General features: G+C 37.7%; 1 protein-coding gene across 1 annotated transcript in view; it reads left to right on the forward strand.

The window, feature by feature from the left end:
* Positions 1-5253: 5253 nt before the first annotated feature.
* rbbp8l (retinoblastoma binding protein 8-like) overlaps positions 5254-11721 on the forward strand; it is a 34016-nt gene continuing 27548 nt past the window's right edge. The window contains exon 1 of the mRNA XM_037684416.1: positions 5254-5335. The gene's annotated coding sequence lies outside the window, so the exon portion shown is untranslated. The remainder of the gene's footprint in view (positions 5336-11721) is intronic.

An 11721-nucleotide genomic window follows, 5' to 3' on the forward strand; every position in this document is an offset into this window, starting at 1 on the left:
ATGAACAAAAGAAAAGAAGGAGCAAAAGAAAGAAGAAATAAAAGCAGTTGCTCCCAGAATCTCTTGATGTTCAGTTCAGTAAAAATCACTGCATGTACTTCAGTAAACTTTTGGAGTCAATCCACATGAAGGTGTCCACCACAGCTGACAGCAACAAAGACTAACTCAGTTATTTCTGCAGATGTTGAGCTAACATCTGGTGTGGTGGTCACTGAGAGTCATCACCAACACATGCTTTGAGGGCTAACAAATAGCATCACATATTAGGTGTGGAAAGTTATTTCAAGGTTTGACCAAAAAAATGATAAATCCAAGATTTAGTCATTTAGACCATATGAAACTATTCGAACGACCTTCTGCCATTTAAATAATTGTATTCAATGATTTTTCTTTTTGGATTAAATTAAAATATCTCCAGCAAGGCAGTTACAGCGACGTCGTGATCGATGCGCACCGAGGCCGAGCCCGTCTTCACCGGGTTTGTCAAACTATGTTTACGTTACGTTGGGAGAGGGAAACTCCGGTGATTTACTGTCCTGTGGGTGTTTCAGTGACGGCCGGTGCAGGTCAAGGTAATGATCATAAATAAGAGGTGAAGGAGAGGAGGTGAGGAGAAGGAGGGAGGGAACAAGTGAGGGGGTGTGAACAGACATCGCAGCCATGAAGGATTATCTCTCATCCTGTCGTAAGTCACTTCAAGCTATGTCCACCTGGAGTTACCTCACTTAAAGATGTCAGTGGGCTCAGTTACTAATGTTTTCTATTAAATTAAAGAAAAACTCTCACTGACCTGTACTCAGTTTATTTAAATTATAGTTGGACTGAACTGAAAGTAACTAGATTTAAATGTGATTAAAGTTATCTGCATTTAAGTGGTCTAGATTATTTTGCTCTAAAATTCATTCAGCAACAGAATGTCTAATTTAGACCAATTACAAATGGACCCTCCTGCTGCCCTTGGGTCAAAATGACCAGTTTTAACACTGAGGTCTTGTGGGCCATTTTAACCCAAAGGCAGCAGGAGGGTTATTGCACCCATACAGGACTGTGCAAACAAAATATCAACAACCAAATAAAAATAATAAAAATACAAATAAACACTTAAAAAATAAAAGCAATCTTCAAAATACTTTGAGGACCAAAGACACTGTGGTACCACCATGACTAAAATAAATCCACTATTTAAAACGCTAATTGAAATGGAAACAATTTTTTAAATCAATTAATTTTAATTATCTAGCACCAAAAAGCTAATAAATTATGAAATGACTATTTGTAAAAGTTATCTACAGAAGGCAACAGATTGAGTTTAGCCTTCACTTCATCCTAATCTCCCATCCTGAGCAGCATATTGGTGACAGTGGGAAGAAATCTTTTAAGAGGAATAAACCTCCAGCAGGACCAGAACCAGGCTCAGGATGGAATTTAGCCCAAAACCTAACCCCAAACTCTGAAATGGCATTCCAGAATAATAGGACAGGGCTATGGTCCCCAAAAGGATGACAGGTCCCAATAAGGCAGGTACAGATACCAGCACAGGTCCTCAAAAACAATAAAAACCTGTACACATACACACACACACACACACACACACACAGTTAGTGAAACTTGGTAGTTGTAGTTTGTTGGTGTTTTTTCACCCAGAAGCTCTTTCTGCAGATTCACCCTTTAAAACTTGTTTACTTTGAAGAAGAAGAAGGAATCAATGGAGAGAGGGCAGTTAAAAAAAAAGTCTAACAGCAATAAACTACAGGCTTGACCTTTGACCCTGACCTCCATTTGCAGTCATTGTTGTCCTCATAAGCTTTTATCTTTCTGAATGGCACTTTATTGTCAGTTGTTTATTATTTCTCATCATAAAAGGAGAAAGTTTGATCTAAAATGTTTTCTTGTCCCATCAATTGAGCCTTCCTCTTCCCGATGGTCCAACACCGCCCTCTGGTGGATGGAAGTAAACACTACAGTCAGTTCATGTTTAGCATTTAGGTTCAAGAGGGTTTTAATGTAAATGTTGTTGACACAGACCAAAAAAATGGACTTTTAAGATAATAGTAATGTTGCTCAGTTCAATGGGAAAAAATAATAACAAATTACTGATCTTGAGCAGTCTAATCAAATAATCCCTTCTAATCAGTCTAAAAAGCACAACATAATGTAGCAAGAGGTCTTGGGTCCTGGGCATGTTGGACCTGGGGTCTTTCTGTATGGAGTTTGCATGTTCTTCTTGTAGGTTTTCTCCGGGTACTCCGGTTTCCTCCACAGTCCAAAAACATGCATGTCAGGGCGCCTTCAGGCCCAGGCCTCCCATCCAAATGAGATCTGTGATCTCAGTGACTGGTCCAAGGTAAATAAATAAATAAATAAATAAATAAATAAATAAATAAATAAATAAATAATAGGTTGAGTTAAAATGAATAAGCCAATATCTGGGTCATTAGATAAATGCTGAGTCAGCAATCATACTGTTGTTGTCCTGTTTTTAGTTACTTAAATACAAAATTCAACATTTTACCTCTTATGTATGCTGTTAGCTAATTTGAACAACCTGATATCAAATCATTCAACAGATGAGTACTATAACTTTTGGCATTTGCAACTTTTACACACTTTAAAAATTAAACATTATTTTATGGTTTTGGTTCTATTCAAATAATAGGGATTTATAATTTTAGTTTAGCACTACTGTTTTGCCAATTCATAATTTGGCTAGTTATTTACAGCACTGTAAATTTAGCTTTTAGCTTATGTGTTAATTATAAACTGAAGCTAATGTTTTACTAATTTAAACTTTAGTTAGTGTATTTTTTATATGTTATGGGCCATTTTGCTAATTTGTGACTAAGCTATAATTTGAATAAATTAAGCTAATTTTTATGGTAATTTTATGTATTAACTAGTATTCTGATCATTTTTAATTTTAATATAATTCTCATCATATGTAGACATAGTATATGTGAGGAATAGTTTTATTATTTTTTAGCTTTTATTTATTGTTAGTTTTAGCCATTGTAAGGTTTTAGCTACTCATTTGCTGACTTAGAATTTAACTAGACTTTAAGTAAATTTAACTTTTAGCTATTGTGCAAATTTAAGATTGTAGCTACTATTTTGTTCATTTTAGGTTTTAGTTATTTTGCTAACAATTGATTTTAGACGTAGTACTATTTTGGGGTTTTAATTACTAATTTTGCTAACTTAAAATGAAACTGTAGTTTTAGTACATTATGCTTTAAACTATTGTTTACAAATTAAATTAAAGCTAATGTTATACTAATCTTAGGTTTTAGGTATTGTATTTTGTATGTTATAGCTACCATTTATGGTTTATTTATAACTTAACAATAGCTTCAGTTAATTTTGCTTTTATGGTAATTTTAGGTTTTAGCTAAGTTTTTGCTAATGTTTTGCTAATCCTAGCTTTTAGCTATTGTACTACTTTAGGGTCTTGGCTTCTACTTTTTCTAATTTGTAATTTAGCTATAGTTTTAGTATTGATTTTAGCTACTACTAATTTTATTTGTTGTATTATTTTTAAGTTTTAACCAATTTATTTAGCTTTTTTTTATGTTTTCTTAATTTTAGCTTTTTAACTATTGTACTGTTTTTAGATTTTAGCTACTGATAACTTTATGTTGTAGCTACTGATCATAGATATACCTTTTTGCTACATTTTTTTCTAATTTAAGCTTTTGTTCTGCTTATTTTATTTTTGACAAACCAGTTTCAGCTTCTTCAACAAATTCCATTCAGCGCTCAACATTCACATTTTTCTGGTTAATTTGATTAGTGCTAGCTAGTGCTAATCATTAGCATCAACTATCTAATGCCAAATAATGTTGCTTTAGAAAACCCAACTCACAGTTTAGCACAAGTTAAAGTAGTTAGCAAAGGTAACCGAGTTGAACATCTTATCCTGAAGCAGAGGTCCAGTCAGGTCTGATTTCGTCGACTTCTGGCTTTAAATGGTGGAATGTGAAGAATGCCGAGGCTCATTTCTGACAAGACCACTGGGTCAGACGTTTTAGACTTCTGGTCTCGTCATCCTGTCTTGTCCTGTTTCGCCTCTTGTGTCTGCACACAGTAGTTTTGAGTTCAGTTTTCTCAGGTCCAGCCTTTCTGTCAGCACCTGGAACTCATTTAACTTCTTCCTGGAATCACGCTCCACACGTGTCTACTATCATGGTTGCAGGGTTGGGTCAAATGGCTGAGTTTTTTTCCTCTATGTCTAAAGCCCTTTTAGACAAACTGTGCAAATAAAGGCTATGAGTGGAATTACAGCGCAACAGTGTCACAGGGTTTGTGTATCATTCAGCCATTCTTATGCTGTCTCTGGTCTTGGTATTGATAAGAATAATCCCAACTCTGACTCCATACTGGTATTTCTGTTAAAATTGGCACAACTCCTGTGTAGCTTTAACTGGTGTGACACGTTCGACACTGTCAACAGAAAGCATGCATCAATCTTCACGTAGGTTTAGATGTTTACGGTTCATTTAGCCGCGAGGAGTGGCGAGTCGAACAATGACGATAAAGATGCCCAGCATAGCCCTGTCAAACAGGTTCTGAGGAATCTGGTTTTGGAATCAGGAAGAGATTTTTTCTTTCACATCACACAAGGCATCCATCGTGTCTCCTCTTCACGACATTACACAATCCTCTGCTATGGTCCACTGTTTGCCCTCAAATTTACATACCAGTGCCCCAGACATGGTCTTCTCCGTGCTCCATGGATCTATCCCGTCACAAACGTGACAGGTTTTAAGACATGCCCTCTTTTACATTAGCATTAGACTTTACAATTATTGTGCATTCCAAATTAACTTGTGCAAAAGTTTTGGCATTATACATCCTTACAAACTATTTACTGAAATCTAAAGAAAAGATTTGTAGAAATCTATGCCACTGTTTTACAGCTTAAGTGATAAAAATTTAAAGTACCAAACTTGTTCAGAAATACAATGACAAAGGTCTTCATTGGCCATTTGCTATTTCCCAGTTCACTTCTGTCCCTTTATCGCTATGGTGGTTTAAGGGACCGGTTTAACCAGTTATATGGGATTTCAGTAAAACAGGAATATCAAGGGAGAACTTGCCCAGGCCTCAGTGTTTGTGTTCCTCAAGGGGAGGACTGCTCTAACTGGTTTTCTGGAAGAGATGCAAGAAAAAAAAGAGGGGGGGGGTATTGGGCGTTCTCCACCTCAGTCTCTTCTGTTTCACATCTTAATCGCACTCTCTGTGCTTTTTGTTGCTGTCACATAACATTTGAGAAGACTACAGAAGAGAGAAAGAAAGCCTGATCCGGGAGCGGCTATAGACGAGTGCCCGTCTTTATGAGGTGAGCTCAAATTGATCAAGATATGGTCAAGGGCCGCGATAGAACGGCCTAACGATGGGTGTGTTGCAAGGACTGAACCAGAATACAGCCTTCTTAGATTGGTCCTGCTTAGAGGGGATGATTTAGGAGCATTACACAGTTAAAACTATAAAATTAAATTATCTAGAAGAAGTAACGTCTATACTAATGCAGATATGATTTCGTGACCTTTTGTTTGCATTATGAGCAGCTCCAGTGAAACAGATTGAACTTTTTATGTCAAAATGTGACAAGAATCTTCTAAAAGCACTTCTTGTCTTCTACTGGTTGGAAAACAAAAACATGTGGCTCCGTTTATCTACATCAGATGAAACCAGGTCTGACATCTGAACAGAACTTCCTCTCACACAGCTCAAAACTGGTTTTGTTCAAACGGTAAATGTCCCGTCATGATGGAAGGTGTTTGGCAAAGACTTTACCTGAAAGTCACAGCAGGGAGATGTGTGTAGCAGTGTGTGTGTTGTGTAGCAGTCTATATGTGTGTGGCATTTTGGGCAGTGTGTGTGAACACAATGTGGTGAGGTCTCTGTCAATAGAGAGAGAAATTTGATGCAGTTAGTGATATGAGTTTAAACACTACCGCACTGGAAATACAGGGTAAGTGGTAATAAATTTATGTGTGTTTGAGGGTGTGTGTGTGTGCGTAATGATAAAGAGATAGTAGAGCCAGTAAATTGGGGCAGACAGGTCTTTTCTTGCTCCGCTGAGGTGATCTGAACAGCCTCTTTCCTGACGTATCCTAACATGTCAGAAGAGCTAAATCTGCACCGATCAAAGTGCTGAAATTTGGAAGTTGGTGCAAGAATTTATGGTACAAGTCATAAAATCTGCATAGGTTTGTTCAACGTCAGACATTGGGATGTGCTACACTAATTGGAGCAAACAAAAAAAAGGCCATATAGTTTAAATTATATATTTTGCATGATTCACCTTCCATTAAAAGCAAACATGAGAAAATCCTGAAATTTGTACAGCGCTAACATCTACTCCCACAACACCTGACCTATATCAACGTCCCTTTGGTAAGGTTGTATCTCACAGAGCTGTAATTGTTGGTGACACACAATTGTGAGAAAATACACATTGGCACAAACACCGGGCCAATAAGGGCCAAACTTTGCCAGGAATAAAGAGAATGTCTCACGACACAGCTTTGAAGAAACAACAAAAGGGAACCTGAGGTTTCCAGACAAGTTTGAGAAATGTTCACAATGACCCTGGTTATTTTGAGACAAAATGTATTTTGCAAATCTCATATGAAAGAAATGAAAGCAAAACCCTGTGACTAGTGAAAAATTTTAAACAAGTCTGAACATTTGGAGACTTCATTGTGAATGCTGTTTGCAATGTGTCATCTGTTCCAGCCAAGCTACAACAGAAGCGTACTCTTATTTTGAAGGGTAATTCAAGTTAAAACTTTGTCCTGTTTGTCCTCCAGTTTAAAAAAATAGGCATGGATGGCATAAACTAACAAAAGAGCAGCACAGAAAGGAAGAAAAGATGGAAAAATCTGCTGAGTTGTCGTAAGGACATTAATTAATGAAAATAAAGGAATGCACAACTAAATTTGAGACATTTTGCACATTTGTTGCTATCAGGTCTTACAGAGACTTCACGTTTGCTTCCTAAGCAGTCTCTAACACATTGGTTAACCAATGTCCAGAGGACCAGATTTAACTTTTTAGAATTTTCTACCTGGATTATTAAACATGCATCAGGATATGTTCCACTCTGTTGCTGGAGATTCTCAATCATTTGTCTTTTTTATATTCATGTGGAGAGCTTTCTCAATTTAAACTGAGAGTCCAGAGTCCCGAGCTCTTTAGACGTTCACCTACACCACATAGATAAGGTACACTCTTTTGAGGCTGGTCATGTTCATACCTTTGACAGAGAAGATGGTTCCAGAGAAGCATAAAGGAACAATCTGTGTGAAGCAAGAAAGACCAACCTTAAACAAAGGAGTTCTCAGGTTTCAGCTTTCCAGGACGCACAATGCAGTGTTGAATCTAACCCGTTGTCGGTTTTACACCAATCGGCTGTTCCTGCATGTGACATCTTGCATGTGGACTAGGTCAACAAAGCCTTTAACAATGGAAGAGAGTGATTTGCATGCGAGTCCAACTTGCATAAACTGAGCAACTCACCACGGTTTCAAGCTTCTTCTGTGATGGTACCAGTAGAGGTACTAAGCAGTGTGGCATTCACATATTGTAACAAACATCTAACAGACAGTTTTAGCCTTAGGAAGGAGGTGTAGGTTGAAGGTGTCTGACTTGGTCATGATCTTCAGACTCAAATCAGGCATCCTGTATTCATTTCATTAGGGCTTTTCAAGGAACATTAGTCTCCATAATGAAATGATGGGGATGGTGATAGAATTCCTCTTACCTCTTAATGTGACTCCCCTTTACCGCAGCATCTTTGTTGTACATTGTCAAACTCTATGTGTGATAGCAGACTCATCATGTGACTGTTGGGTTCAAACTTGGTTTTGAGTCAATCTAGATGTTGAGCTTTGAAGTTTCCATAATCTTCTCATCTTTACCATATAGCTCCTTTCTCAAGGCTTGCTTGTAATGTAGCATTCATCAAAACTTGATGTGGTTTATTGAGCATGAACTTTGATGATGTGGTATAATTTCTACATCTTTCACTCATTAAGCAGCAGAAGTTGACTGCACTGGGTTTAAACCCTCAACCACAGATCTTCATGCAACATACCAAGGTAACCACTGCCACTGCCAGACCAACTCTGTAAATAAGAAATGTTTTTTAATGTCCCGCCCAGTAAAATAAAGGTTAAATAAAAATAAATGAAACACAAGTGTATTACCTGTGACAGCTGTATACATGGTCTAGCTCATTGCTTGTTTTGGAATATCACTTAAACTTTAAAAAACAGTTTGAGTCCAGACACAACTTTGTATCTGGACAGAGGTCTGCCATTTGAGGACCCCTATGCTAGAAGATCACACTTGGGGCCGTGATAGCTTGATGTTCAATGCCCCAGTCTCATAGTCCTGAGGCTGCAGGTTTGAGCCAGAAAGGACATCCATTGTAAAAGAATTGCCAACTTTTCATGCAAGATCACTCTATGGTAATGCCACATCTTAGTTTGATTGGGCTGTTCATGGGCTGGTTTGAGCAGTCCCACTTCAAATTTCCAACAACCAACCCATATCAATGTGCCGCACCCAGAGCCTACTGTGTTTCTAATACGTCGCTAAAGACCTCGCTAAGACCATGCAAAGGCTGTATTATTTTGTATTGGGGTCATCATCAAGTGGGAAAGGGCCCAGCAGTGATTATAACCCTCAGAAAGCCTTTAGAACGATTTGGTTCAAAAACACCTAGTTTATAAAGTAACACAAGTTCAAGTAGGTAACCAGTATTCATTGAAAGAACTTCAAAAACAAATGAAAGAATATTATAAGCTGATTCCTGGAAAGTGGAATTATGTATCCCTGACTAAACCTTAACCTTGGTGCACAGCTTCAAAAAGAAACTAGAACAGCTCAGCGAGCAGTTATTACTGGAGTCCACGCCACTTGCTGCATGTCCACCCTGGTATTTCATTCCAAGCACATCTTAAATCTTGTGTACTACAGACTTGTAATATGATGACAAGAAAATATAAGGTATAGATGAGGACCGAAGGTCTCAGCAGCTTTTTCTGTCAAAGTTTAACTCATATTTCATCTTTAGGCTTTTTCATTTCAGAGTTCTCCACAGCAAGTCATCCTCCTCCATCGTATTTTGTCCTCTGTGTCCTCTGTCTTCACTCCACCTACCTCCATGTCCTCTCTAACTGCATCCATATATCTCCTCTTTGGCCTTCTTCTTTGTCTTTTTCCTGGCAGCTGCATTTCTAACACCCTTCTACCAATATACCCAATGTCCCTCCTCTGGACATGTCCAAACCACTGTCCGTCCTCTGGACATGTCCAAACAATCTCAGTGTGTCCTCTCTAACTTTATCTCCCAGTTGTTCAACCTGTGCTGTACCTCTGATGATCTCATTCCTGATCTTCTCCATCCTTGTCACTCCTAAGGAGAACCTCAACCACTTCCAGTTCTGTCTCCTGTCTTTTTGTCCATGTCTCTGTCTCCAGACCATACAACATAGCTGGTCTCACCACTGTCTTGTAAATTAATGTCATTTCAACTTGTCATACTAATCTTTTGTAATTTCTTCATTTAAAGATTTCTGCCACCCTTTTGTCATAAAACCTTTCTCCATCCACTCCATCCTGTCTGGACTCTCTTCTTCACTTTTTTACCACACTACCTGTTTTTCTAGACAGTTGACCCAAAGTACTTGAGGTCCTGCACCTTTGTGACCTCTGCTCCTTGTAGCTTCACTGTTCCACCTGCCCCCTCCCATTCAGACACAGGTACTCAGTCTTGCAACACCTGACTTTCGTTCCTCTTCTTTCAAGTGCATACCTGCCCCTCTCCAAGCTGTCTTTCACTTCTTCTCTGTTCTCACTACAGATTACAGTGTAATCTGCAAACATCATAAACCATCAGGATTCCTGTTAGTCCGTTTGATAAAGCTTAGAATTCTGGAGTTACAGTTCTACGGTTTTGACCATAATTGTAGTGCCACCTATTGGGTCAATGCTGGTATTTTTTTATTATTACTGTATATAAAAGTTAGCATTCTTTATTTTTCCTTTGAGAAAATTTCTAAAAACTTTAAAAAGTTTAGGCTTTATGACTGATTTGGGGAATATTTTTCTTTGAGATGCTCTAAACCATGTCCACTTTATTTGAGAAATATTATCCTTAAGGTGTAAACATGGGGTCTTGTTATAAAGGTCTGTACCAGAATTTGTAAAGATCCAATTAGCCATTTTTGCGAGAAAAAATGTTTTTCATGTTATAGTGCCCCCTATATGCCAATGTTTAACTAATTTGGTCCAGTTAACTTGAAGTAGATTTTTTTTTATCAGGCAGTGTTATAAGACGTGATGACATGTGAACCTACATAGATAAACAAAGAGGACGTTGTGTCTGGGTTGGTGCCTTGACCTGCTACATCCTTTGTGGTTGAGTATAAGTGACAAGAGAGTGTTGTTATGACACAGGGGATGAGGACAGTATAAACACTTTGTGAAAATCTGTGAAGGGGGATTCTTTTTGGATTCTGATGAAGGTCGGCTGATCTCCATTCTGCGCCTCCTCAATAAACCCGGATTCTTGCTGTTGAGATTCACTGTCATCTGTTTCTTTTAATCAAATATCAAGATTTTACATGTTTTCCTACAACAAATGCAGGATGAACTCCCCTAATCAAAGTTTTAATTTCATTTTAATAAAAATTATAGTTTAGAAGATACGACTAATGTTTTGTTTAGCTAGCTTGCCAAAACTTTGTCTAGGCATATCTTACAGGTGTAAAACAATTATTTTCTTTGAAAACTTGTAATCCATACAGTATCTAAATTTAGATGGGGAGTTTTATAGTGATCAAATTCAAAACCCTAGAAAACCAGTCAAAAGTGTGTTTTTTTATTTTGCAATATAGAAAAAGTTTATTTTAGACATTTATGAACGTGTCCTATATCATGTGACTCAGTAGCATCCAGTGATTGTAGAAATGCAAGCCATTAAACTTTGTGATTTACAGTTTAGAAGTTAGATAACCAAATACAGAGTCCCCAATTATAACTCCTCCTACTCCTGTCAGAAAATTATTCTCTGCCGTACTCGCAGGCCATAGTTACTGCCGTGTAAATATAATCTTAATATTGTGGTTTGGGCTGCAGCATGACTTTTATTTACAGAAGAAAAAGAACAAGAACTAGAGAAATTGCATTTCCTGCGAAAATGCTCTGTGAATGCTTACTGCAGAATAACTTGCTGAAAAACAGCTGAAATTAGCTTCAAAACATGCTGAAATGTGGCTAAAATGAAGAACAAGCCAAAATTAGCAGAAGAAAGCAGAAAGAGCACATTTTTCAGAATTAGGTTTAAATAAGTAGAAATTAGCACAAAAATGAGGAAATGAGCTAAAAAATGAAATTAGACAAAATAGCTGAAAAGTAGCTGAAAAGGCATAAAGAAGCTTAAACTACCAGAAGGAAGCAGAAAGAGCTTAAAATGAGCTTAAAAAAGTGGAAGCTGATGAAAAAGTTAACAGCTAAATGGTAGCTGAAATAGCTGAAACTAGCAGGAAAAAAGCTGAAAGGAGTATAACAAGTTGAAATTAAAGCTGCAAGCAGCATTGAAGGCCCTCGCAGCAAAGCGCCTCTCTGGCCTTACGGCAACCACGGGGCTCCAGCGACTATGCCTGGTCGCCATCGCGAGTCAAATGTTAAAGAACAATACCAATGTGTCTA

This window comes from Nematolebias whitei, chromosome 11 (assembly GCF_014905685.2).
Source record: "Nematolebias whitei isolate Nwh7 chromosome 11, NemWhi1, whole genome shotgun sequence".
Classification (NCBI taxonomy): domain Eukaryota; kingdom Metazoa; phylum Chordata; class Actinopteri; order Cyprinodontiformes; family Rivulidae; genus Nematolebias; species Nematolebias whitei.